General features: G+C 50.4%; 1 long non-coding RNA gene across 1 annotated transcript; it reads left to right on the plus strand.

The window, feature by feature from the left end:
- Positions 1-2,506: 2,506 nt before the first annotated feature.
- On the plus strand, positions 2,507-4,707 carry LOC149435112 (uncharacterized). The gene is made up of 2 exons (XR_016308555.1): positions 2,507-2,672; positions 3,780-4,707. It is a non-coding gene; the product is annotated as an uncharacterized LOC149435112 (long non-coding RNA).
- The last annotated feature ends 22,216 nt before the right edge of the window (positions 4,708-26,923 follow it).

Consider the following 26,923-nt stretch of genomic DNA (forward strand, 5'->3'; position numbering starts at 1 on the left):
ACATGCTGGGAGGTTAATTGGCTCCTGTCTAAATTGTCCCTAGTATGTGTATGTATGAATGAATGTGAGTTAGGGACCTTAGATTGTACACCCCTTGAGGGTTAGGGACTGATGTGAATGTACAGTATATATGTAAAGCGCTGCGTAAATTGATGGCGCTAAATAAGTACCTGAAATAAAATAAAATAAAACACAGACACAAGATATATACACAGGACGGGGCAATACATTTAGTAACAAGAGACACACAGCAGACACCCCCCACCAAGCCAATACACAAACACATACATCCCATAATAGTTTGCTCCCAAGCAAGACACACAGTAGAACAATGGGACAACCACATGGCATTAAACAATGGACAACCCCCACCTATACATGTCTACACAATAGCAGGACATTTAACCCTGCACCCCTATCAGGCACAGGGTGACTTACACATAAGAGGGATATGGGGAGCTGAGACAGGGGTCCAACCACCTCTCTAAAGTGAGCTGGGTTCCATGGGCCCGCCCATCCAAAGTGACTCCCGTCACAGTAACAAATGGAATTTCCGGCTTTATTTTAACATAGACACAAGATATATACACAGGGCGGGGCAATACATTTAGCAACAAGAGACACACAGCAGACCCCCCCCACCAAGCCAATACACACATACATCCCATAATAGTTTGCTCCCAAGCAAGACACACAGTAGAACAATGGGACAACCACATGGCATTAAACAATGGACAACCCCCACCTATACATGTCTACACAATAGCAGGACTTTTCACCCTGCACCCCTATCAGGCACAGGGTGACTTACACATAAGAGGGATATAGGGAGCTGAGACAGGGGTCTCCCCACCTCTCTAAAGTGAGCTGTGTTCCATGCCCCCCCCCCCAATTGACTTCCGTCACAGTAACAAATGGAATTTCCGGCTTTATTTTAACATAGACACAAGATATATACACAGGGTGGGGCAATACATTTAGTAACAAGAGACACACAGCACACCCCCCCCCCCCACCAAGCCAATACACAAACACATACATCCCATAATAGTTTGCTCCCAAGCAAGACACACAGTAGAACAATGGGACAACCACATGGCATTAAACAATGGACAACCCCCACCTATACATGTCTACACAATAGCAGGACATTTCACCCTGCACCCCTATCAGGCACAGGGTGACTTACACATAAGAGGGATATGGGGAGCTGAGACAGGGGTCCCCCCACCTCTCTAAAGTGAGCTGTGTTCCATGGGCCCGCCCATCCAAAATGACTCCCGTCACAGTAACGAATGGAATTTCCAGAAAGAAATCCACATTTAGGGTTAGAAATGTATATATATAATTTAAAATATATTACATAGATTTCCAAAACATTTTCCAATTTTTTTCGTTGTTGCTGTCTAAAATGAATATCAAATTGACTCCACTAAGGATTAGAACATTGAACAAACATTCTGAAAACCAGAGCATTCAAACCAAGTTCTACCTGTGAATGGACAGCATGACTCTCCTTCACCCTTCCATCTGATATTGGAACTACCTGCCGACCACTTACAGTAAATATACAGCCAGGTACAGGCACATGTACATGATCGGCCTTCTTCTGGCCTTCTCTGAGTGGCTGCTGATTTCAGCCAATGATCTTGATTATGCAAGAATGGGCCACCAACAGCTAGGAGGTGGCCCAGAAGTTGATGGACAGCATGCCAGGGCGAATCGCAGAGGTCTTGACTCTTTGAATAAACTTCATGTAACCGCCAATAAAAGCCTTTGACACTTCTGAAATGCTTCAGTATACCAGAGTAACATCTGACAGAAAGATCTAAAAACACGGAAGCAGCAGACTTAGCTAAAATTAATATTTTCACAAAGTTTTGAGTCATTCTCAAAACTTTTGGCCTCGGCTGTACAGATCGCGCTTCAATACGGTTGTCCTAAAATCCTCCTTGTATCCGGGTTCATTCGCTGCAAAGGAGATCGGAGAACTCTCCTCCCGCTTGGCATCCTGAAGCCATTTATCATAGCCATGGGCTCCCTGGAGGAAGAGGAAAGCTCAGGAAATGCCACAGGGGGCACTGGAAGGGGGGGAGGACGGCAGGCAACTCAACGCACTATACAAGGGTTCTGGTGGCTCTACCGGTCCCCTGGATCACTTTTGTTTTTAACATGAAGGGTTTATTTGAGAACAAAAATGCAAAACAAACATGTAATTGACAACGAATAACAACCAACGAATAAACAATCCATAGAGTGCACTTGATGGGTACGGCAGAAGTTGGGCACGTGGGCATGAGTACAAGGGGTACATACGCACGTACCAAGGTCACATTATAATCCGGAGACAATAGAAAAAAAAAAAAGCAACCATTCCCCCAAGTCACCAACCCAAGAGCCACAGCAAAAGTTGGGGGAATAAGGAGGGGCATAGGAAGGGAGAAGGAGCTAGAGGGAAAAGGGGGGAGGGGCGGTTAGGAGAGAGAAACTACAGAGGGAGGGGGGAGGGAGGAGAAAGAAAAAGGATAAAGGAAGGAGGGGAGGGGGGAGTGTGGAGGTGCAACAGGAGGAGAATGGTAGTAGAGGTAGCCAAAACTCAATCACCGCCCCATGAGTCTATCTGGGCCATCCGGATCTTATCAAATTTCCTAGGACAGTTGTGACCGGCATAGGTGAGTTTGTACGAGGGTGACACCGTAAAATATAATAGCACGCCAAGATTCAATAGTCGGAGGCAGGGGCGGACTGACAACTCATGGGGCCCCCCAGGCAATAGGGGATCATGGGGCCCCTGTGTCCTTGCCCAAACTCAAAAAAGCCTATGAAAAAGGTACCAGGGGCATCTCATGGGGCCCCCTACTGACCCCAGGCCCTCGGGCAGTGCCCGAGTTTCCAAATGGTCAGTCCGCCCCTGTTCGGAGGCGTAGGGCATTTCCATTGAAGGACAATTTCTCTCCTGGCGTAAAAGGAAGCAAAAAAAACCCCAAACAGTTTAACATAGCGACTAAGTTCAGCTCCGTCCAGCACTCCCAAAAGCAACACCCTAGGGCAAGGGTGTCAAACTGGTGGCCCTCCAGCTGTTGCCAAACTACAAGTCCCATCATGCCTCTGCCTTTGGGAGTCATGCTTGTAACTGTCAATCCTGCAATGCCTCATGGGACTTGTAGTTTGGCAACAGCTGGAGTGCCGCCAGTTTGACACCCATGCTCCAGGGGAAGCTCACGGTTTCATCTCCACTCTGCCCCAAACTCCAGCCTATTTAACAGGAACACAACCACCCTATGGGCACACCACCCCAGGGTGGTCAGGTATTTGGATCCTCCCAGGGGCGGACTGACCATTGGGGAACTCGGGCTCTGTCCAAGGGCCCGGGGTCAGTATGGGGCCCCATGAGACGTCCCTGGTACCTTTCATAGGCTTTTTTTGGTGTGATTTGAGTTTGGGCGAGGACACAGGGGCCCCATGATCCCCTATTGCCCGGGGGCCCCATGAGTTGTCAGTCCGCCCCTGGATCCTCCCAACCTGATCTCTAGAAACCTCTCCCAGAGTCAAGGAAGGTAATCAAACTCTCAGCCTGTGGAGCCTCGAACAGACCAAACCAAACAATTCTTGCTCTTGTGATTACAGCAGAAACCCAAAAACTAAATTTACCTAGCAGCCTGTCTGGGAAAGGGGCTACATTACTAAAACAGTTTTCAGTGGGGTTGGGTTTGGTGCATCTTCATCCGTCCTTTGAGTAACTCAAATGATGTCCCATCTGGTGTTCATTCTTCTCCTAGTACAAAGGCCAATGCAGAATGAAAGGAAGTCAACAGGCCTCTAGATGTCGTGAAAACAAGTCAGCACCCTACTTTGCAGACACCAGTGGGACCCTAATACACCCATCTACAGCCTGGAGAAGTCTGGTCAGAAGTGGCCTTCATGGAGGATGTCCAGTGGCACCATCAGCTCAGACCTGGCAGACACCAGTGGGAACCTAATACACCCATCTACAGCCTGGAGAGGTCTGGTCAGAAGTGGCCTTCATGGAGGATGTCCAGTCACACCATCAGTTCAGACCTGGCAGACACCAAGGGGACCCTACTATACCCATCTACAGCCTGGAGAAGTCTGGTCAGAAGTGGCCTTCATGGAGGATGTCCAGTGGCACCATCAGCTCAGACCTGGCAGACACCAGTGGGAACCTAATACACCCATCTACAGCCTGGAGAGGTCTGGTCAGAAGTGGCCTTCATGGAGGATGTCCAGTGACACCATCAGCTCAGACCTGGCAGACACCAAGGGGACCCTACTATACCCATCTACAGCCTGGAGAAGTCTGGTCAGAAGTGGCCTTCATGGAGGATGTCCAGTGGCACCATCAGCTCAGACCTGGCAGACACCAGTGGGAACCTAATACACCCATCTACAGCCTGGAGAGGTCTGGTCAGAAGTGGCCTTCATGGAGGATGTCCAGTGACACCATCAGCTCAGACCTGGCAGACACCAAGGGGACCCTACTATACCCATCTACAGCCTGGAGAAGTCTGGTCAGAAGTGGCCTTCATGGAGGATGTCCAGTGGCACCATCAGCTCAGACCTGGCAGACACCAAGGGGACCCTGGCACATCCATCTACAGATCTGCGCTCTGCTAGTTTCAATAGAGGGAAGATGAGACATCTAATAGACCCCTGATTTTTCAATAAAGAGAACCTGTCGCAGCGAAATTGTATTACATAGGTGAAAGCACAGTCATTGTATAACAGGAAGCAGAACCTGAGTATATATGTGCAAATTCGGCTTCCTCCATCTACCTATATAATTACAAGTCCCATGAGGCATTGCAAGATTGACAGTTACAAGCATGACTCCCAAAGGCAGAGGTCAAGTCATAAGTATCGTTAATGGCAGTCAAGACAGAGGTCCAAAAATCCCAGAGTTTAGCTCAGGTCCAAGCCATATGATAGAAATCACCTTCAGACAGTGGGTACATAAAGGACTGACTGAGGAGTATATACCGGCCAAGCGAACAGGAGTATAATAAGCTCTGTGGAGAAATTTAACCTGAATAAACCCAGGCCGAGACCATATTAGTGACATAATGAGTGGTACACACATCCCAGTCTTCCTCAGTTAAATCAGATACGTCTGCCTGCCATTTGGTGAACAGCTTAGTCAGTGTCACCTAGTGAACTATGGAGAGTCGAAGGTAGATCAAGGACAGAGGCTTCCCCATGGCCCTAGAGGTCAAGAGATGCTCCAGGGGATCAGACTCAAGCGTAACATCCACAGGAAATTGCGTATGCACCGCATGTCTAAGTTGCAGATAGAGGAAGAACATCCAATTAGGCGGGTGAAATTTGACTTGAAGGTCTGCAAAGATGCGCAGCTTGCCATTAGGCATGATATGTTTGAGTCCCACTATTCCTCGAGTAGCCTATAGGTGAGAATCGGTATCATGTACCTGGTGATGGAGGCCAATGGAGAGAGGGCTTCCCTTGTGGCTAAGTCCAGGACTCCCCTGAGAGTGGGACAGCGGGAGTCAGGCCCAAAGTTGCACAGGTCACCTGTAGGAGTGCTGGTTGGTGGTCCACTCAGAAGCACAGCTGGTGCACAGAGATAGGTCTGCAGACAGGAGGCGCCTGTGTGTGGTATGCAAGCCCTCCCGGGATTTCGATGTTTACTGGGTAGTCGGTTCAAGCCAAGGTCAGGTACCAGGTGGGAATCAGAGCAGACGTAGTCAGATGGGATAGCCGAGGTCATACACAGAGGAGCGAGAGAGAGTATCCGTAAGCCAAGCCAAGGTCAGATCAGGGGTTAAGCAGAGTAGACAGGTCCAGGAGCAAGCCAAGTCGGTAACAGGAAATCACGGGTCAAAATCACAGGAAACAGGAACAGGGCAAGGGGAGCTAGAGATCATCCAGCAACTTGAGGAAGTGATGAGCCTCCTTATAAAGGCCGTCTGGCACAAAACTGAGGCTAATGTGTGCTTCTGTGGCCATGCAGAGTACTGGCAGAAATGCCAGATCTTCCAGAACTTCTGCCGTGGACAGGACCCTGACAATCGGGCAACATTTCCAGGTGGTGTAAGGTAGGATTAGCCTACAGTGGAATATGAGGGGACGATACTGCGCCCTAGCTTGTTTCCACACCATGGTAGTGGTTCTCATCAGACAAGTAAGTGCAGAAGGGGCCCGCAGGCCTCGAAAGGCTACGTTACTAAGAGTCGCATAAGAGCCAACGATGGCTGCCTCCAGCGTAAACGCCGGGTTGTCCCTTGGCTGCGAGCACCACCACCACACTGTAACTGACACCGCCAACCAATAATAAAGATAGAAGTCAGGCATAGAAAGTCTCCCCCGTGAAAGGGGAAGTCTCAGCGTTGACTTGACTAGCCAGGGGGTCTTTCCAGCCCAAATAAATGAGCCCACAATACCATCCAACTTGTTAAAAAAGGATTTGGGTATGCAAACAGGCATGTTTCTAAAAAACATGCAAACACTTAGGCAGATAAATAATTTTCAATAGGTTAATTCTTCCTACGGGTGATAGTGGAAGGGTGCTTCAGGTGGTGCATCTCTGGGACAAGGACCAAAGCAAGGGGAGTAAATTGAGAACCACATAGGATGAAAGAGACTTGCTAATACGGATCCCCAGATATTTGAACTCTGCGATCCACTGCAGTTTGGTATCAGTAACAGGCGGGGCAGGCCATTGCCCAAGAGGGAATAGAATGGATTTATCCCAGTCAATCTGTATCCCAGAGAAGGCATCAAACTCATTAGCCAGCCATAGGGCAGGCTGCAATGAGCAGTAAGGGTCATTCAAAAACAGGAGTGCATCATCCAAATACAATGCCACTTTTTCCAACTATGGAACCCACCCAAATACCCTTAACCTCTGGAGCGTCACGTAGGATTGCCGCCAGAGGAGCCATGGCCAGGGCAAAGAGCCCAGAGGATAGGGGACAGCCCTGATGTGTACCTCGGTGGAAGGGAAAGGAGGAAGACAGCTTGTTATTGATGCGAATCCTAGCCAATGGAGAGAGTAAAGCACACGTATCCATGAAATGAACCGAGCCTCAAACCCAAACTTGTCCAGAACAGCCCAGAGGTAAGTCCACTCCATGGAATCAAAAGCTTTCTCAGCATCAAGAGAAGCAATCATCCCTGGACTGTCTAGAGTGGCCAAAGCTAGGTGAGTGTGCAACCTGTGAATACTGATTTTGGTTCCCTTGCCTGGTATGAAGGCATACTGTTCCACATCAGCTGAGAACACATGACCGTGTTCAGCCAAGTGGCAATAATCTTAGCCAAAATCTTAGCGTCAACATTTAATAGGGAGATTGGGTGGTACAAAGAACATAAGTCCAGGTCTCTCCCGGGCTTGGGAAGCACCACCATTTCCTCCTCAGACATGGTCGGTGGAGAGGTATCTGAGGTTAGGGACTTGCAAAACACATCATGGATACACAGCACTAACTCCTCCACATAGGCTTTGTAGAATTTGACAGGGAGGCCATCAGGGCCAGGGGTTTGGCCAGCCTGTAGGGACTTTTGGACTTCTTTAACTATGATCGGGTTGTCTAGGCACAGTAAGTAGGAGTTCAGTCGAGGGAGATCCATCTCGGCCAGGTAAGCCTCCAGGTCAGCTGCCGTGTACGCCACCCTGGAGCCGTAAAGGAAGTGAAAGTAGAATGCAAAGCATTCAATAAATAGAATTGGGTCAGTGAGGATTTCACCTGTTGGAGATCTGATCCGAGCAATAGTGGTAGGACCAAGCTGTTCTCTAGCTAACCACACCAGCATCTTCCCATTCTTCTCTCCATGCTCAAAGATATGCTGAGACTGATCCAACATTGCTTTTTAACTAGAAGACATACGTAGAAACATGACTTCGCTAAGGGCCCCCTGCCAAGAGTGATAGGCTGAGGAATCCAAGGATTGGGCATTAATGTGCTCCAAATGTGAGGCTTCACGTTGCAGCCTGAGAGTCATGGCATACCTGTTTGATTATGTTTTGGTAAGTGCCCTGTGTGACAACCTTAAAGGCATTCCAGACCATGCCCAGTGGAGCAGAACCCTCTTTGTGGACCCAATACTCCGCCAAACTGGGCTGATACACCTCATCCACTCCTGGATCTCAGATCCAAAAGGGGGATAACTTCCAGAGATGATCCGGTACTCTTCTTAATTACCTTCATCTAGAGCAGTATTGTACTGAGTATTGTTACTGAACGGTAACGGTACAGTAACGGTGGTGTCTCCAAAACCTCCATTGAAGTCAGCGCTCGCTAACCACGCCTGCCCTTTTTGAGGGGCTTTTATTCAAAGTTAGTTTTGCTTTGTTTTGGAGGTTTTGCAGGTATGAGATAGCCCAGGATGCACTGAGAAACGACCAAGTGAACTGGAAAGGCGTCATCAGTTTCTGGTGCAGCGTGGAGCAGCAGGAAGGTAAGCGGGGTCCGGACTGGAGCAGAGCAACTGGCAGACAGTACACTTGGTGTGCAACAAGGGAATGCTATAGGGGAAGGTAAACAGGACTGGAGAGAGAGCACAAAGGATCAGCAGAGCTGGGGGACTAGAGCAGGAGAAACTAGCAGTTGTCATACATGGTGCGCAGCATGAAAGCAAGGACGAGAGAGAGAGCAGGTGAGCAAGGACGAGAGAGAGAGAGAGAGAGAGAGAGAGAGAGAGAGAGAGAGAGAGAGAGAGAGAGGTGGATCAGAAAACCAGAGGATCAGCAGAGCTGAGGGTTACTACTGAGTGGGAGATCAGCAGAGCTGGGAGTTACTACAAATCGGGGGATCAGCAGAGCTGTAGGTTACTACTGAGTGAGGAATCAGCAGAGCTGGGGGTTACTACTGATTTGGGGATCAGCAGAGCTGGGGGTTACTACTGAGTGGGGGATCAGCAGAGCTGGAGGTTACTACTGAGCATGGGACCAGAAGACCTGGGGGTTATTACTGAGTGAGGGATCAGCAGAGCTCAGTTACTAATGAGCAGGGGATCAGAAGAGTTGGGGTTACTACTGATCGGAGGATCAGCAGAGCTGGGAGTTACTACTGATCAGGGGATCAGAAGACCTGGGGGTTACTGTTGAGAATGGGATCATCAGAGCTGGGGGCTACTCCTGAGCAGGGGATCAGCAGAGTTTGGGGTTATTACTGAGTAGGGGATCAGCAGAGCTGGAGGTTACTACTGAGCGGGGGACCAGAAGACCTGGGGGTTACTACTGAGTGAGGGATCAGCAGAGCTCAGAGTTACTAATGAGCAGGGGATCTGCAGAGTTGGGGTTACTACTGATCGGAGGATCAGCAGACCTAGGAATTACTATTGAAAAGGGAAACAGCAGAGCTGGGACTTACTACTGAGCAGGAGATCAGCAGACCTGGGGGTTACTCCGGAGCAGGGGATCAGCAGAGCTGGGAGTTACTACTGACTGGAGGATCAGCAGAGCTGGGGGTTGCTACTGATCGGGGGATCAGCAGAGCTGGGAGTTACTACTGATCGGAGGATTAACAGGGGGTACTACTGAGCAGGGGATCTGCTGAATGACAGTATTAATCAGCTGGGGATCTGCTGAGTAGGGGCACTAATATGGCATTGAATAGTTTGTTTTGGCCAAGATGGCCTAGATGAACGTCACTGCAGGATGATGTGACCGCTGTGTGTTGTAGTATATTGTAGTAGTGTTAGCTATATACAGTAGGTGGCGCTGTCTTCTGGCAGGAGTACGGGCAACTTCCTGTCTGCTGCTGAAATTAAATAGAGTCAGGCTGAGTAATTCTTGTAATGAATACAAGGCTTCCCCTGAATGGAGGAGAACTGCTCGGCCTGTTTCTCTTTGTTTCCAGCCACAGTTGGGAAGTCAGCTGGAAAACTCCTGTATCGTCTCCATTCCCTGTTCTGGGGGTTCTGCGTAACCCAGGGATCTGTGTAGACCAGGGATCCCTCCAGGGGGGGTCTGTGTAGACCAGAAATCTGTCCAAGGGGTCTGTGTAGACCAGAGATCTGTCCAAGGGGTCTGTGTAAACTGGGGATCCAGGAGGGTCTGTGTAGACCATAGATCTGTCCAGCGGGATTTGTGTAGACCTGAGATCTGTTGGGGGGGTCTGTGTAGATTTGGGATTCATCCATTGGGGTCTGTGTAGACCGGAGATCTGTTTGGGGGGGTTGTGTAGACCAGAGATCCATCCTGGGGGGTCTGTGTAGACTGAAGATCTGTCCAGGGGGGTTGTGTAGACTGGAGATCCGCCTGGGGATGGGGGTCTATGTAGATTGGGGATCTGTCCAGGGTGGTCTGTGTAGACCAGAGATCTGTCTAGGGGGTAAGTGTAGACGGGGAATCTGTCCAGGTGGGTTTGTGTAGGCCAGAGATTTGCCTGAGGGGTGGGGGGTCTGTATAGACCGGAGATCTGTCCAGTATAGACCGGGAAACTGCCCGGGGGGGGGGAATCTGTGTAGACCAGGGATCTGCCCAGGGTGGTCTCTACAGACCGGAGATCAGTTGGGGGGGGGAGTATAGACCAGGAATCTATCCAGGAGGGTCTGTGTAGATTGTAGACCTGTTCTGGTGGGTATGTGTGGACCAGAGATCCATTCAGGGAGGTCTTTGCAAACCGGAGATCTATCCAGGTGGGGTCTTTGTAGACCGGAGATCCGTCCAGGGGGTCTGTGTAGACTGGAGATCCATCCGGGGGGGGGTCTTTGTAGACTGGAGATTCATCCAGAAGGTCTATGTAGACCTTAGATCTGTCCAGGGGGTCTATGTAGACCTTAGATCTGTCCTGGGGGTCTATGTAGACCGGAGATCTGTCCAGGAGGTTCTTTGTAGTCCTGAGATCCGTCCAGGTGGGGTCTGTGTAGACTGGAGCTCTGTCCAGGGTGGTCTTTGTAGACCGGAGGTCTGTCAAGGTGGGGATCTGTGTAGTCCTGAGATCCATCCAGGGGGGTCTTTGTAGACCGGAGAGCCATACAGGGGGTCTGTGTAGACCAGAGATCTGTCCAAGGGGGTCTGTATAGACCAGAGATCCGACCGGGGGGGGTCTGTGTAGACCAGAGATCCAACCAGGGAGGTCTTTGTAGACCAAAAATCTGTCCAAGTGGGGTCTGTATAGACTGGAGATCTGTCCTGGTGGGTCTGTGAAGACCAGAGAGCCATCCAGGGAGGCGGGGGGGGGGGTCTTTGTAGACAGGAGATCCATCCAGGGAGCTCTGTGTAGACTGGAGATCTGTCCAGGGGGGTCTGTGTAGTCCTGAGATCCATCCAGAGGGGTCTTTATAGACTGAAAATCTGTCCAGGGGGGTCTGTGTAGACTGGATATCCGTCTGCGGGTGGGGTCTATGTAGACCGGAGAGCTCTCCAAGGGGGTCTGTGTAGACCAGGGATCTGCCTGGGAGGGGTGTCTGTGTAGATATCTCCGGGTGTGTGTGTGTGTGTGTGTGTGTGGGGGGGGGGGTCTGTCATCTTCACTGTTACTGAGAATTCTTGTCCACCTGTCAGCGGATTTGGGGGTCACACACCTGGCAGTGGATTTGGGGGTCACACACCTGGCAGTGGATTTGGGGGTCACACACCTGGCAGTGGATTTGGGGGTCACACACAAAGCAGTGGATTTGGGCGGTCACACACCTAGCAGTGGATTTGGGAGTCACACACCTGGCCATGGATTGGGGTCACACACACCAGGCAGTGGATTTGGGGGTCACACACCTGGCAGTGGATTTGGGGGACACGCCTGGCAGTGGATTTGGGGGTTACACACCTGGCCGTGGATTTGGGGGGTCACACACCTGGCAGTGGATTTGGGGGGTCACACACCTGGCAGTGGATTTGGGGGTCCCACGCCTGGCCAAGGATTGGGGTCAAGCACACCAGGCCGTGGATTTGGGGGTCACACACCAGGCCGTGGATTTGGGGGTCACACACCTGGCCCTGGATTTGGGGGTCACACACCTGGCCCTGGATTTGGGGGGCACACACCTGGCCGTGGATTTGGGGGGTCACACACCTGGCAGTGGATTTGGGGGTCCCACGCCTGGCCAAGGATTGGGGTCACGCACACCAGGCCGTGGATTTGGGGGTCACACACCAGGCAGTGGATTTGGGGGTCACACACAGGCCCTGGATTTGGGGGTCACACACCAGGCCGTGGATTTGGGGGTCACACACCAGGCAGTGGATTTGGGGGTCACACACAGGCCCTGGATTTGGGGGTCACACACCTGGCCCTGGATTTGGGGGTCACACACCAGGCTGTGGATTTGGGGGTCACACACCAGGCCGTGGATTTGGGGGTCACACACCAGGCCGTGGATTTGGGGGTCACACACCAGGCAGTGGATTTGGGGGTCACACACCAGGCTGTGGATTTGGGGGTCACACACACAGGAAGTTGGGGTGTTCACCGGTTTATTTCATATATTTACACGGAGGTGACAATTGGCACAGCTCCGTACATCGCTCCCTGCCCCCAAGAGCTTACAGTCTAAGGCCCGTCTCACACACATGATGAGATTACACGGTGACCGATCTCTGACAATCGCATCGGGTGATATCCACTTCCTGTGCTTGGCATATCGATTGTCCCCCACAGATCTATGATTCGTATCGATCAGGGTAGACATTGATCGTCCATTGCAGTGAATCTGCTCACCATAATGGCCTGGGATCACAATATTACTTCAGGGGTTCCTCCACTACAGAGAGGGGGGGCTGTAGGCGGGACCAGCCTGCTGTGCAACCAATCCTGCCTTCCTATCCCGCCCACCTTCATCATAACTTGCTGTGCAACTAAACCCGCCTCCGTGTCTCCGCCCCTTCTGCAAGGATCACGGCCAAACTGACTCCTCCCCTTTCCGCCAGCTGGGTTAGTCAGAGCACCTCCCTGTCCCCGCCCACCTACACCACAAACCCGCCTCCTTCTCTCCTCCTACTTATATTACAGACTGCAACCAAGTTTCCCGCCCACCCTCATTACACGTCCAATTCCCCTTCCTGGCCCCGCCCACCAGCACAAAAAACCCGCCTCCCTTTTTCGTAGTATAGTCTGCTCTGCAACCAAACTTCCCGCCCACACTCATGGCAGCCTATTACACATCCCAGTCACCTCTCTGGCCCCGCCTACCCTCATCTCAGTCTATTATACAACCAAATCACCTCCCTGTTCCCGCCCACCCTCATCCCAGCCTATTACACATTCCAGTCACCTCTCTGGACCCGCCTACCCCAATCACAGCGTATCATACATCCAGACCACCTCCCTGGTACCGCCCACCAGCACAATAAAAACCCCACCTCCCTCTCCTTCCTATTACAGTTTGCTGTGCAACCAAACTTCCCGCCCACCCGCATCCCAGCCTATTATACATCCCAGTCACCTCTCTAGCCCCGCCTACCCCCATCTCAGCCTATTACACATCCACATCACCTACCTAGCTCCGCCTACCCACATCCCAGCCTATCAGACAGCCAAGTCCCCGCCCATTCCCGTTCACGGACCCCACCGTGCAACCAAACCCGTGTGCCTATCAGATCCCGCGGTACAACCACCCCTGCCTGCCAGTCCCCGCCCTCCCGTCCCCGATCACAGCCACATCATTGGCCCGGACGCGGGGCATGCTGGGAGTGTTGGTCCGCCATGGACGGTGATTGGGGCTCTCCCCGGCTCTGAGGTGACTGAACTCCGGGAACTCCTCCGTCCGTCTCCGCTGGGGTACCGCGCGGCGTGTGCCGGGTCACCGACTTCCCCAGGGTGAGTCCCGGGCCGGGCCTGTGTGGTGGGGAAGGCGGGGGGTGTCGGTCCCCCAGCCGCGGATGGGGGAGGGGAGGTGTCGGTATAATCGGGGTCTCTTCTTATTGGATGATCCGGTGTTGTGTGTGGAGCTCCCCTCCCCCTCCTCTCTGATTTCCCGCCCTCACCTCCTCCCCTCCCCCACACCAACCTCCAACCCCCCCATACACTGTGCAATCCCATCGTACAATCGTGTCTGATGCTTCCAGAGCTCCTATGAGGGCCGATATCGTCCATCCAATCACGGTGCGGCCGACCGGACCAATCCCCGGGGCCTTCATCAATGGTGGTGGACATACACCGTACAATCTGATTGTACAATCACGTCTGTATACACCCAGATCAATATGAGGACCGATATCGTCCATCCAATCACGGTGCGACCGACCAGACCAATCCCCGCGGCCTTCATCAATGGTGGTGGACATACACCGTACAATCTGATTGTACAATCACGTCTGTATACACCCAGATCAATATGAGGACCGATATCGTCCATCCAATCACAATGCGGCCAATCGGTCCTTCACCGATGATGGTGGACATACACCGTACAATCTGATTGTACAATCACGTCTGTATACACCCAGATCAATATGAGGACCGATATCGTCCATCCAATCACAATGCGGCCAATCGGTCCTTCACCGATGATGGTGGACATACACCGTACAATCTGATTGTACAATCACGTCTGTATACACCCAGATCAATATGAGGACCGATATCGTCCATCCAATCACAATGCAGCCAATCGGTCCTTCACCGATGATGGTGGACATACACCGTACAATCTGATTGTACAATCACGTCTGTATACACCCAGACCAATATGAGGGCGGATATCGTCCATCCAATCACGGTGCGACCGACCAGACCAATCCCCGCGGCCTTCATCAATGGTGGTGGACATATACCGTACAATCTGATTGTACAATCACGTCTGTATGCACCCAGATCAACATGAGGACCGATATCGTCCATCCAATCACAATGCGGGCAACTGGACCGGGGCCTTCATCGATGATGGAGGACATACACCGTACAATCACATCTACATCCACACAGATTAATATAAGGACCAATATCGTCCATCCAATCACGGTGCGGCCAACCGTACCGCTCCCCGGGGCCTTCAACGATGGTGGGAGGTCTGATGGTGCACATACACTGTACAATCCGATTGTACGATCACATCCACAACTCCTATGGGGACCAACATCTTCTGTCCCATCACGGTGCGTCCAACCAGACCGGTCCCCGGGGCCTTCATCGATGATCGGATGGGCGATATCGGTCCTGGTCGGAGTTCTGGTAGATGTGATTGTATGGTGTATGTCCACCATCCGATCTCTCACCGTCGGTGAAGGCCCCAGGGACCGGTCCAGTTGACCACACAGTGATGGGACAAACGATATCGGTCCTCGTAGGAGTTTGTGGTTGTGGACATACACTGTACAATCACATCTACCAGAACTCCGACCAGGACCGATATCGTTGTGCATCCAACCGGACCGGTCCCCGGGGCCTTCACCGATGGTGGGAGATCTGATGGTGGACATGCATCGTACACCGGATGTTGGTCCCCTAGGAGTTCTGGCAGATGTGGATGTGATCATACAATCGGATTGTACAATGTATGTCCACCTTCAGACCTTCCACCATCGATGAAGGCCCCGGGGACCGGTCCAGTTGACCACACAGTGAAGGGACAAACGATATCGGTCCTCGAAGTTCTGGTAGATGTGATTGTACAGTGTATGTCCACAATCACAACCAGCAACTTCTACAAGGACTGATCTCGTTTGTCCCATCACTGTGCATCCAACCGGACCGGTCCCCGGGGCCTTCATCGATGGTGGAAGGTCTGAAGGTGGACATACATTGTACAATCCGATTGTACGATCACATCTCCCAGAACAGATATCGTCTATCCGATCACTGTGTGTCCAACCGGACCGGTCCCCGGGGCCTTCATCGATGGTGGAAGGTCTGAAGGCGGCCATACACTGTACAATCCGATTGTACGATCACATCTCCCAGAACAGATATCGTTTGTCCCATCACTGTGCATCCAACCGGACCGGTCCCCGGGGCCTTCATCGATGGTGGAAGGTCTGAAGGCGGCCATACACTGTACAATCCGATTGTACGATCACATCTCCCAGAACAGATATCGTCTATCCGATCACTGTGCGTCCAACCGGACCGGTCCCCGGGGCCTTCATCGATGGTGGGAGGTCTGATGGTGGCCATACACTGTACAATCCGATTGTAAAAACAGACCCCCCCATCATCTTTGAAGGACCAGAAGACTCGAAGGAGATTGGGTAGATATGATTGTACAATCGGATTGTACAGTGTATGTCCACAATCACATCCACAAGAGGACCAATATCATTTGTCCCATCACTGTGTGGTCAACCGGATTGGTCCCCGGGCCCTTTATCAACTATGGGAGGTCCGAGGGGGGCTATTCACTGTACGATCTGATTGTACAATCACGTCTGCATTCACCCAGACCAATATCGACCATCCAATCGCCGTGTGGCCAACCGGACCGCTCCCCAGGGCCTTCATAGATGATGGGAGGTCTTATGGTGGACATACACTGTACAATCACATCTACCAGAACTTCTGCGAGGACCGATATCGTTTGTCCCTTCACTGTGTGGTTGATGGTGGGCATACACTGTACAATCATATCCACATCTGCCAGAACTCCTACAGGGACCAACATCGCCCGTCCAATCATGGTGCATCCAACCGGACCGGTCCCCGGGGCCTTCATCGTTGATGGGAGGTCTGAAGGTGGACATACACTGTACAATCAGATTGTACAATCATATCCACATCTGCCAGAACTTCTACGGGAACCAACATCGCCCGTCCAATCACTGTGTGTCCAACCCGGACCGGTCCCAGGGGCCTCCATAGATGGTGGAAGGTCTGATGGTGGACATACACCATACAATCCAATTGTACAATCACACCCAGACCAATATGAGGACCGACATCGCCCGTCCAATCACTGTGCGTCCAACCGGACCGATCCCCGGGGCCTTCATCGATGATGGGAGGTCTGACGGTGGACATACACTGTACAATCGGACCTCCCATCATCGATGAAGGCCCCGGGGACCGGTCCGGTTGGAACGGATGGATGGTGTTGGTCCTCGTACGAGTTCTGGAAGCAGCAGATGCGGTTGTACAATCACATCCACATCTACCAGAACTCCAACATCGTCCGTCCCATCACCGTCCCAATCCATGTCGGGAGATTGAATGGAGTTTGCCCAATCAGATTGTAACCCGTGTGATTGACGTGATGTGTCACAAAACCGTTTTCCCCCCCCCCCCCCCCATTTTGGATAGAGTAACAGAGGACTATAACACGTCAGATATATATATTTTTTTCCTTTTTGCCATCGGTGTCCCCATTGGGGAGATTTCGCTCCACTTCCTGTCCCAGAGCCAAACCAGGAAGTGAGAGGAAATCCATTCGAAGCGAGAGGAGTCCCAGGACTAGTGTCCCCATTGGAAGATTTTCTCTCTTCCTGATCTAGTGACAACCCAGCGTGGGAGGGGGATCCAGGGGGTGCGGCGTGGGAAGGGGATAAAGGGGTATGGCATGGAAGGAGATTCAGGGGGTGCGGCGTGGGAGGAGATCCAGGGGGTGTGGGATGGGAGGAGATCCAGGGGTGTGGCGTGAGAGGGGGGAGGAGCGTAGACGCAGTGGTTGGATAACGTTGGGGAGCGTAGACGCAGTGGTTGGGTGACGTTGGGGACGTAGATGCAGTGGTTGGATAATGTTGGGGATGTAGACGCAGTGGTTGGATAACGTTGGGGAGCGTAGACGCAGTGCTTGGGTGACGTTGGGGAGCGTAGACGCAGTGGTTGGGTAACGTTGGGGAACGTAGACGCAGTGGTTGGGTAACGTTGGGGAACGTAGACGCAGTGGTTGGGTAACGTTGGGGAACGTAGACGCAGTGGTTGGGTAACGTTGGGGAGCGTAGACGCAGTGGTTGGGTAACGTTGGGGAGCGTAGACGCAGTGGTTGGGGAGCGTAGACGCAGTGGTTGGGTAACGTTGGGGATGTAGACGCAGTGGTTGGGTAACGTTGGGGAGCGTAGACGCAGTGGTTGGGTGACGTTGGGGACGTAGATGCAGTGGTTGGATAATGTTGGGGATGTAGACGCAGTGGTTGGATAACGTTGGGGAGCGTAGACGCAGTGGTTGGGTGACGTTGGGGAGCGTAGACGCAGTGGTTGGGTGACGTTGGGGAGCGTAGACGCAGTGGTTGGGTGACGTTGGGGAGCGTAGACGCAGTGGTTGGGTAACGTTGGGGAACGTAGACGCAGTGGTTGGGTAACGTTGGGGAACGTAGACGCAGTGGTTGGGTAACGTTGGGGAGCGTAGACGCAGTGGTTGGGTAACGTTGGGGAGCGTAGACGCAGTGGTTGGGGAGCGTAGACGCAGTGGTTGGGTAACGTTGGGGAGCGTAGACGCAGTGGTTGGGTGACGTTGGGGAGCGTAGACGCAGTGGTTGGGTGACGTTGGGGAGCGTAGACGCAGTGGTTGGGTGACGTTGGGGAGCGTAGACGCAGTGGTTGGGTGACGTTGGGGAGCGTAGACGCAGTGGTTGGGTAACGTTGGGGAACGTAGACGCAGTGGTTGGGTAACGTTGGGGAACGTAGACGCAGTGGTTGGGTAACGTTGGGGAACGTAGACGCAGTGGTTGGGTAACGTTGGGGAGCGTAGACGCAGTGGTTGGGTAACGTTGGGGAGCGTAGACGCAGTGGTTGGGTAACGTTGGGGAGCGTAGACGCAGTGGTTGGGGAGCGTAGACGCAGTGGTTGGGTAACGTTGGGGATGTAGACGCAGTGGTTGGGTAACGTTGGGGAGCGTAGACGCAGTGGTTGGGTGACGTTGGGGACGTAGATGCAGTGGTTGGATAATGTTGGGGATGTAGACGCAGTGGTTGGATAACGTTGGGGAGCGTAGACGCAGTGGTTGGGTGACGTTGGGGAGCGTAGACGCAGTGGTTGGGTGACGTTGGGGAGCGTAGACGCAGTGGTTGGGTGACGTTGGGGAGCGTAGACGCAGTGGTTGGGTAACGTTGGGGAACGTAGACGCAGTGGTTGGGTAACGTTGGGGAACGTAGACGCAGTGGTTGGGTAACGTTGGGGAGCGTAGACGCAGTGGTTGGGTAACGTTGGGGAGCGTAGACGCAGTGGTTGGGGAGCGTAGACGCAGTGGTTGGGTAACGTTGGGGAGCGTAGACGCAGTGGTTGGGTGACGTTGGGGAGCGTAGACGCAGTGGTTGGGTGACGTTGGGGAGCGTAGACGCAGTGGTTGGGTGACGTTGGGGAGCGTAGACGCAGTGGTTGGGTGACGTTGGGGAGCGTAGACGCAGTGGTTGGGTAACGTTGGGGAGCGTAGACGCAGTGGTTGGGGAGCGTAGACGCAGTGGTTGGGTAACGTTGGGGATGTAGACGCAGTGGTTGGGTAACGTTGGGGAGCGTAGACGCAGTGGTTGGGTGACGTTGGGGAGTGTAGACGCAGTGGTTGGGTATTGTTGGGGATGTAGACGCAGTGGTTGGGTAACGTTGGGGAACGTAGACGCAGTGGTTGGGTAACGTTGGGGAACGTAGACGCAGTGGTTGGGTAACGTTGGGGAGCGTAGACGCAGTGGTTGGGTAACGGGGAGCGTAGACGCAGTGGTTGGGTAACGTTGGGGAACGTAGACGCAGTGGTTGGGGAGCGTAGACGCAGTGGTTGGGGAGCGTAGACGCAGTGGTTGGGTAACGTTGGGGAGCGTAGACGCAGTGGTTGGGTGACGTTGGGGAGCGTAGACGCAGTGGTTGGGTGACGTTGGGGAGTGTAGACGCAGTGGTTGGGTGACGTTGGGGAGCGTAGACGCAGTGGTTGGGTAACGTTGGGGAGCGTAGACACAGTGGTTGGGGAGCGTAGATGCAGTGGTTGGGTGACGTTGGGGAGCGTAGACGCAGTGGTTGGGTAACGTTGGGGAGCGTAGACGCAGTGGTTGGGTGGTGTTGGCGACGTAGACGCAGTGGTTGGGTGACGTTGGGGAGCGTAGATGCAGTGGTTGGGTATTGTTGGGGATGTAGACGCAGTGGTTGGGTAACGTTGGGGACGTAGACGCAGTGGTTGGGTAACGTTGGGGAGCGTAGACGCAGTGGTTGGGTAACGTTGGGGAGCGTAGACGCAGTGGTTGGGTAACGTTGGGGATGTAGACGCAGTGGTTGGGTAACGTTGGGGATGTAGACGCAGTGGTTGGGTAACGTTGGGGATGTAGACGCAGTGGTTGGGTAACGTTGGGGATGTAGACGCAGTGGTTGGGTAACGTTGGGGATGTAGACGCAGTGGTTGGGTAACGTTGGGGATGTAGACGCAGTGGTTGGGTAACGTTGGGGATGTAGACGCAGTGGTTGGGTAACGTTGGGGATGTAGACGCAGTGGTTGGGTAACGTTGGGGATGTAGACGCAGTGGTTGGGTAACGTTGGGGATGTAGACGCAGTGGTTGGGTGACGTTGGGGATGTAGACGCAGTGGTTGGGTGACGTTGGGGAGCGTCGACGCAGTGGTTGGGTGACGTTGGGGATGTAGATGCAGTGGTTGGGTGACGTTGGAGATGTAGACGCAGTGGTTGGGTGACGTTGGGGAGCGTCTACGCAGTGGTTGGGTAACGTTGGGGAGCGTCGACGCAGTGGTTGGGTAACGAGGAGTGTAGACTCAGCGGTTGGGGACGTAGACGCAGTGGTTGGGGAACGTTGGGGACGTAGACTCAGCGGTCGGCCAAGGAAACGTAATACAGCAGATGAGACACATCACGCTTACTTCCCTTCCACATCGTAAGATATCCAGCAGTGCCGGTGGCACCCGGCTACACCCATCGACTGTCCGGAGAAGTCTGGCCGGAAGTAGTCCTCATGGAAGAATTGTGGCCAGAAGGCCAAACCTCCGAGGTGGAAACCAGGCTAAGCAACTCCACTACGCATGAAAACATAGGAACCGGGGTGCAGACAAATGGTGCGGCTCTTCATTGTGGGAGGCGCGGTTGTGCGTTGGAAGTCTGTGGGAGGCGCGGTTGTGTGTTGGAAGTCTGTGGGAGGCGTGGCTGTGCGTTGGAAGTCTGGGAGGCGTGGCTGTGCGTTGGAAGTCTGTGGGAGGCGCAGCTGTGCGTTGGAAGTCTGTGGGAGGCGGGCTGTGTGTTGGGAGGCGTGGCTGTGCGTTGGAAGTCTGAGGGAAGCGCGGCTGTGCGTTGGGAGACGTGGCTGTGCGTTGGAAGTCTGAGGGAAGCGCGGCTGTGCGTTGGGAGACGTGGCTGTGCGTTGGAAGTCTGCGGGAGGCGCGGCTGTGCGCTGGAGTCTGCGGGAGGCGTGGCTGTGCATTGGAAGTCTGCGGGAGGCGCGGCTGTGCGCTGGAGTCTGCGGGAGGCGTGGCTGTGCATTGGAAGTCTGCGGGAGGCGTGGCTCTTTGTGGGACCTCTACAGATGGGGGTCTGTCTTGACTGAAGGCAATGTATCTTGCAGTCCTGAATGACTGATAGCCAGAGGCCATGTGATCTTGGTGTTGGCCGAGATGTTGGACATACATGGCTAGATTCCTCTCATTCAGCCCGGCTAAATGCCATGAATGGAGGAATCTCCTCTGCCGGTCTTTATATTCGGTCATCCGGAACCTGTGGCTTCCTGACAACCCATGTGATTAGATGCAGCCACTATTCGGCCAACTATTGTCCTCCCGGATCCTTCAGATTTTGTAAATTGACATTTTGTTAAGCCGCCTTCCAACAGGATCGCCCGCTGCTCAAATGTTGGCTGAATTCAGAGCGATTTGGCCAACAATTCCAGCAGTGTATGACTACTATTGATCCCGATAGACGGTGATGTGATTGGTCCCTTGGTGGTCGCTCTTTGCCGGTCATACAACGGTGATGGATCTCCGTAACCCTTTAGAGATGCTACAGGGGATGGAGATGACGGCTTTCCAACCGCTTGTCCAGCCATTGGGCTGATAACTGTTGCAGTGATGTGACATTAAAGCCGGCCGTGCATGGATCGAACGTTGGACCGTTTACCAGGAATTGGCCGAATTTCGATCCATGTGTTGCCCTATCTATTCAATAGAGGCCTGAATAATGATCCTGCTGGAAAACCAGCATTCAGGGCATGTAGGCAATATCCCGAGATGTTCCATCATCAATCCCAGGAGTCTTCCTGTGTGCCTTGTGTGGGGGGTTGTACGTTGGTTTTTGTTTTTCTTTCACTTTTCATTTTTTCTCCTTTTTCATTTTTTTCACTTTTCCATTTTTTTCACTTTTTCACTTCCTTTTCTCTTCCACTTCCTTTTCTCTTCCACTTCCTTTTCTCTTCCACTTCCTTTTCTCTTCCACTTCCTTTTCTCTTCCACTTCCTTTTCTCTTCCACTTCCTTTTCTCTTCCACTTCCTTTTCTCTTCCACTTCCTTTTCTCTTCCACTTCCTTTTCTTTCACTTTTTTTTCTTTTCACTTTTCATTTTTTCTCCTTTTCATTTTTTTCACTTTTCCATTTTTTTTTCACTTTTTCTCTTTCACTTCCTTTTCTCTTTCACTTTTCGCTTTTTTTTTCTTTTTCACTTCCTTTTCTCTTTCACCAACGTTTTCTCTTTCGCCTCCTTTCCTCTTTTTACTTTTTTTTTCTTTTTTTATCTTTTTCACTTTTTTCTGTTTTTCACTTCCTTTTTTCTTTCACTTTTTTTCACTTTTCACTTTTATTTTTGTTTTTCACTTTTTCTCTTCCTTTTTTTTCTTTTTCACTTTTTCTTTTTCACTTCCTTTTCTCTTTCACCTCCTTTCCTTTTCTCTTTTTGCCTCCTTTCCTTTTCTCTTTTCGCCTCCTTTTTCTCTTTTCTTTTCGCCTCCTTTTTCTCTTTTCTTTTCGCCTCCTTTTTCTCTTTTCTTTTCGCCTCCTTTTTCTCTTTTCTTTTCGCCTCCTTTTTCTCTTCTCTTTTCGCCTCCTTTTTCTCTTTTTACTTTTTTTTTTTTTTCTTTTTCACTTTTCATTTTTTTTTTTTTTTTCACTTCCTTTTCTCTTTCACTTTTTTCACCTTTTCTCTTTCACCTCCTTTTTCTCTTTCTCTTTCACCTCCTTTTTCTCTTTCACCTCCTTTTTTCTCTTTCACCTCCTTTTTTCTCTTTCACCTCCTTTTTTCTCTTTCACCTCCTTTTTCTCTTTCACCTCCTTTTTCTCTTTCACCTCCTTTTTCTCTTTCACCTCCTTTTTCTCTTTCACCTCCTTTACTCTTTTTACTTTTTTTTTTTTTTTTTCTTTTTTTCTTTTCACTTTTTTTCTTTTTCACTTCTTTTTTCTTTCACTTTTTTTTGTTTTTCACCTCCCTTTTCTCTTCTCTTTCACCTCCCTTTTCTCTTCTCTTTCACCTCTCTTTTCTCTTCTCTTTCACCTCCCTTTTCTCTTCTCTTTCACCTCCCTTTTCTCTTCTCTTTCACCTCCCTTTTCTCTTCTCTTTCACCTCCCTTTTCTCTTCTCTTTCACCTCCCTTTTCTCTTTTACTTTTTTTTTTTTTTTTTTCTTTTTCACTTCCTTTTCTCTTTCACTTTTTTTTTTCCCTTGGTGGTCGCTCTTTGCCGGTCATACAATGGTGATGGATCCAGGGCTGTGGAGTCGGTAGATAAATGTTCAGACTCCTCAGTTTTTTGTACTTCCTCTGTATTAATATGCGAATGTATTTTATACATTCCTTGAAGGAAAGAAAGGCAACATACATGTCATGACCACAGGACTACCGGCTGGGAAGCCAACAGTCTACTGTATTGAACAGTTTAAGCAAAAGACAAACACAATGAAAACAACAAAGTTTTATTAATTTTTTTTTATTAATTAATCAAGTGGCTGGATAGTAGCAGCAGTCATAAACATCAGGAACTTTACCAAGTCCAAAAATACAAACCACATTATTTGGTTGTTTTAGAACAAAAACAAAGCTTATCTATATGAACCAAAAACAAAATCTGTAAAACGCTATGGAAAGTATAAGTTGCGTGCCGTATAGCGAAGCGCATGAAAAGCGCGCTTCTTCACGGTCACTTAACGTGTTCGTTTTGCGGTTACGTGAGGCACTGCATGCATTGGTCTTTATTCTTACAATAGAGAAGTCATCAATTATAACTTTTTGTGAATTGGGACATTTAAACTTGCTTTTTTTTTTAATTCCAATCTAAATTTTAAGGGAGCATTGTTTGCCGACTCCAACTCCAGGTACCCAAAATTTCCTCCGACTCCACGACTCCGACTCCACAGCCCTGGATGGATCTCCGTAACCCTTTGGAGATGCTCCCTATTCTAAAGGCACTTTGGTCACATGATTGGATCCGAGCACCGGCTGGTCACGTGATGGGGTCCGAGCACCGGCTGGTCACGTGATGGGGTCCGAGCACCGGCTGCAGGGGAGAGGAGGGGTAAAAGGAAAGGCGCCTACACTTGCCTATTTTGAAGTCGCTCCGTTTACATGATTGGGACCCAGCGCCGGGGACCTGGATACTTTTCATTCGATTGTTGTTAAAGCTGAGCAGTACAAAGTCCTAGTAGGTCCATGAACCCAGAGCAACATGGGTAATAGAAAAAAAAACAGTAATGCTAGGCAGGCAAGTATTAACCTCATAGTGTGCGGTCCGTCAGTCTTTAAAAAAATAATTATTATATTATAATATAATTATTATTATTATATAATTATTTGACCCCTCCCATACCGGGCAATTTTACACCTTCCCCCTCAGGCCAATTTTTCAGGTTTCAGCGCTCTCACACTTTGAATGACAATTGCGCGGTCATACAACACTGTACCCAAACTAAAATTTTATCGTTTTCTTCACACAACTAGAGCTTTCTTTTGGTGGTATTTAATCACCGCCGGGGTTTTTATTTTTTGCTAAATTAACAAAAAAAGACTGAAAGTTTTGAAAAAAAAAACACGTTTTTCTTTGTTTCTGTTACAAAAGTTTGCAAATAAATAATTGTTCTTCATAAATTTAGGCCGAGATGTATTCTGCTACATGTCTTTGGGGAAAATAACCCAAATTAGGATGTATTATTTAGTTTGTAGGAAAGTTATAGAGTTCACAAACTATGGGATAGATCTGAATATTGATCAATCCTGAAGTACTGACGGCCAATCTAATTTCTTGAGGTCCAAAAATGTCAGAACAGTACAGATATCCCCCAAATGTCAGAACAGTACAGATATCCCCCAAATGTCAGGACGGTACAGATATCCCCCAAATGTCAGGACAGGACAGATATCCCCCAAATGTCAGGACAGGACAGATATCCCCCAAATGTCAGGACAGGACAGATATCCCCCAAATGTCAGGACAGGACAGATATCCCCCAAATGACAGGACAGATATCCCCCAAATGTCAGGACGGTACAGATATCCCCCAAATGTCAGGACAGGACAGATATCCCCCAAATGTCAGGACAGGACAGATATCCCCCAAATGTCAGGACAGGACAGATATCCCCCAAATGACAGGACAGATATCCCCCCAATGTCAGGACGGTACAGATATCCCCCCAATGTCAGGACGGTACAGATATCCCCCAAATGTCAGGACGGTACAGATATCCCCCAAATGTCAGGACGGTACAGATATCCCCCAAATGTCAGGACGGTACAGATATCCCCCAAATGTCAGGACGGTACAGATATCCCCCAAATGTCAGAACGGTACAGATATCCCCCAAATGTCAGAACGGTACAGATATCCCCCAAATGTCAGGACAGGACAGATATCCCCCAAATGTCAGAACGGTACAGATATCCCCCAAATGTCAGGACGGTACAGATATCCCCCAAATGTCAGGGCGGTACAGATATCCCCCCAATGTCAGGACGGTACAGATATCCCCCCAATGTCAGGACGGTACAGATATCCCCCCAATGTCAGGACGGTACAGATATCCCCCCAATGTCAGGACGGTACAGATATCCCCCCAATGTCAGGACGGTACAGATATCCCCCCAATGTCAGGACGGGACATTTATCCCCCCAATGTCAGGACGGGACATTTATCCCCCCAATGTCAGGACGGGACATTTATCCCCCCAAATGTCAGGACGGGACATTTATCCCCCCAAATGTCAGGACGGGACAGATATCCCCCCAAATGACCCCTTTTTGCAGAGTAGACAGTCTGACGTACTTCATAAGAGGAATGGCGAGTTTTTTGAAGTTGTGTTTTTCTTGTCATAATTTTTTGAAAAATGAAAAACATTTTCACTTTTTTTTTTTTTTTTTTTTTTACATCCTGTCACCAGTGCAGTACAGCGTCATCATATAACTGGCATGGCGGTGATCAGGGACATTTTTTATTTTTAATTTTTTCTTACATTTTTTTTTTCTTTAAGATTTTTTTTTTCATATTTCACTATGACCGAAGTAGTACAATGTTACCATAGTAACATTGTACTACTTTGGGGAAGTGATCAGTGTTTTTTTTTTTTTACACAATTTGCTTATAGCAAAGAATTACTTTGCTATAAACAAGCATTTACCTGAATGACATCGATTCATTCAGGATTTTTTTTTTGTGCTTAGCTGTGATTTGGCCACCGCTAATCACATGACACAGCTGAGCTGTGATTGGCCCAGCTTGTGCATGTGATCGCTGTGACCATTCACAGCTAGACACACTAGTATACAATGGATGGCATGAAAGGAAGCCATCCATTGTATACAACTGTCATGTCACCTGCTGTGATTGGTCACAGCAGGTCACATGGTACCGGCAACGGGGCCGGTACACAGATCTGTCATCGGACGTGTCTGAGGTACACGGCCGGTGACAGATCGCGCGGCTCTGCGGGCATGCAAACTGCGCATGCCCAAAAGGACGCCATATGGCGCCCACCCGGAGGGACGAGGGGTTTTGCAGGCCTCCATCTGGCTATAGGCCGGGCGGGAACCTGTAATATAATAATTATTATATAATAAAAATTATATAATAATTATATTATTATTTTTAGTATCCAATAATAATTATATAATTTGTATTATAATTGTATTATTGTTATTGTTATATAATATTTTTCTTTTTTTTTTTTTCTTCTTTTTACATGGTCCGT

Source organism: Staurois parvus, unplaced genomic scaffold (genome assembly GCF_062004578.1).
Source record: "Staurois parvus isolate SC_StPar_1 unplaced genomic scaffold, SC_StPar_1.0 ptg001609l, whole genome shotgun sequence".
NCBI lineage: Eukaryota > Metazoa > Chordata > Amphibia > Anura > Ranidae > Staurois > Staurois parvus.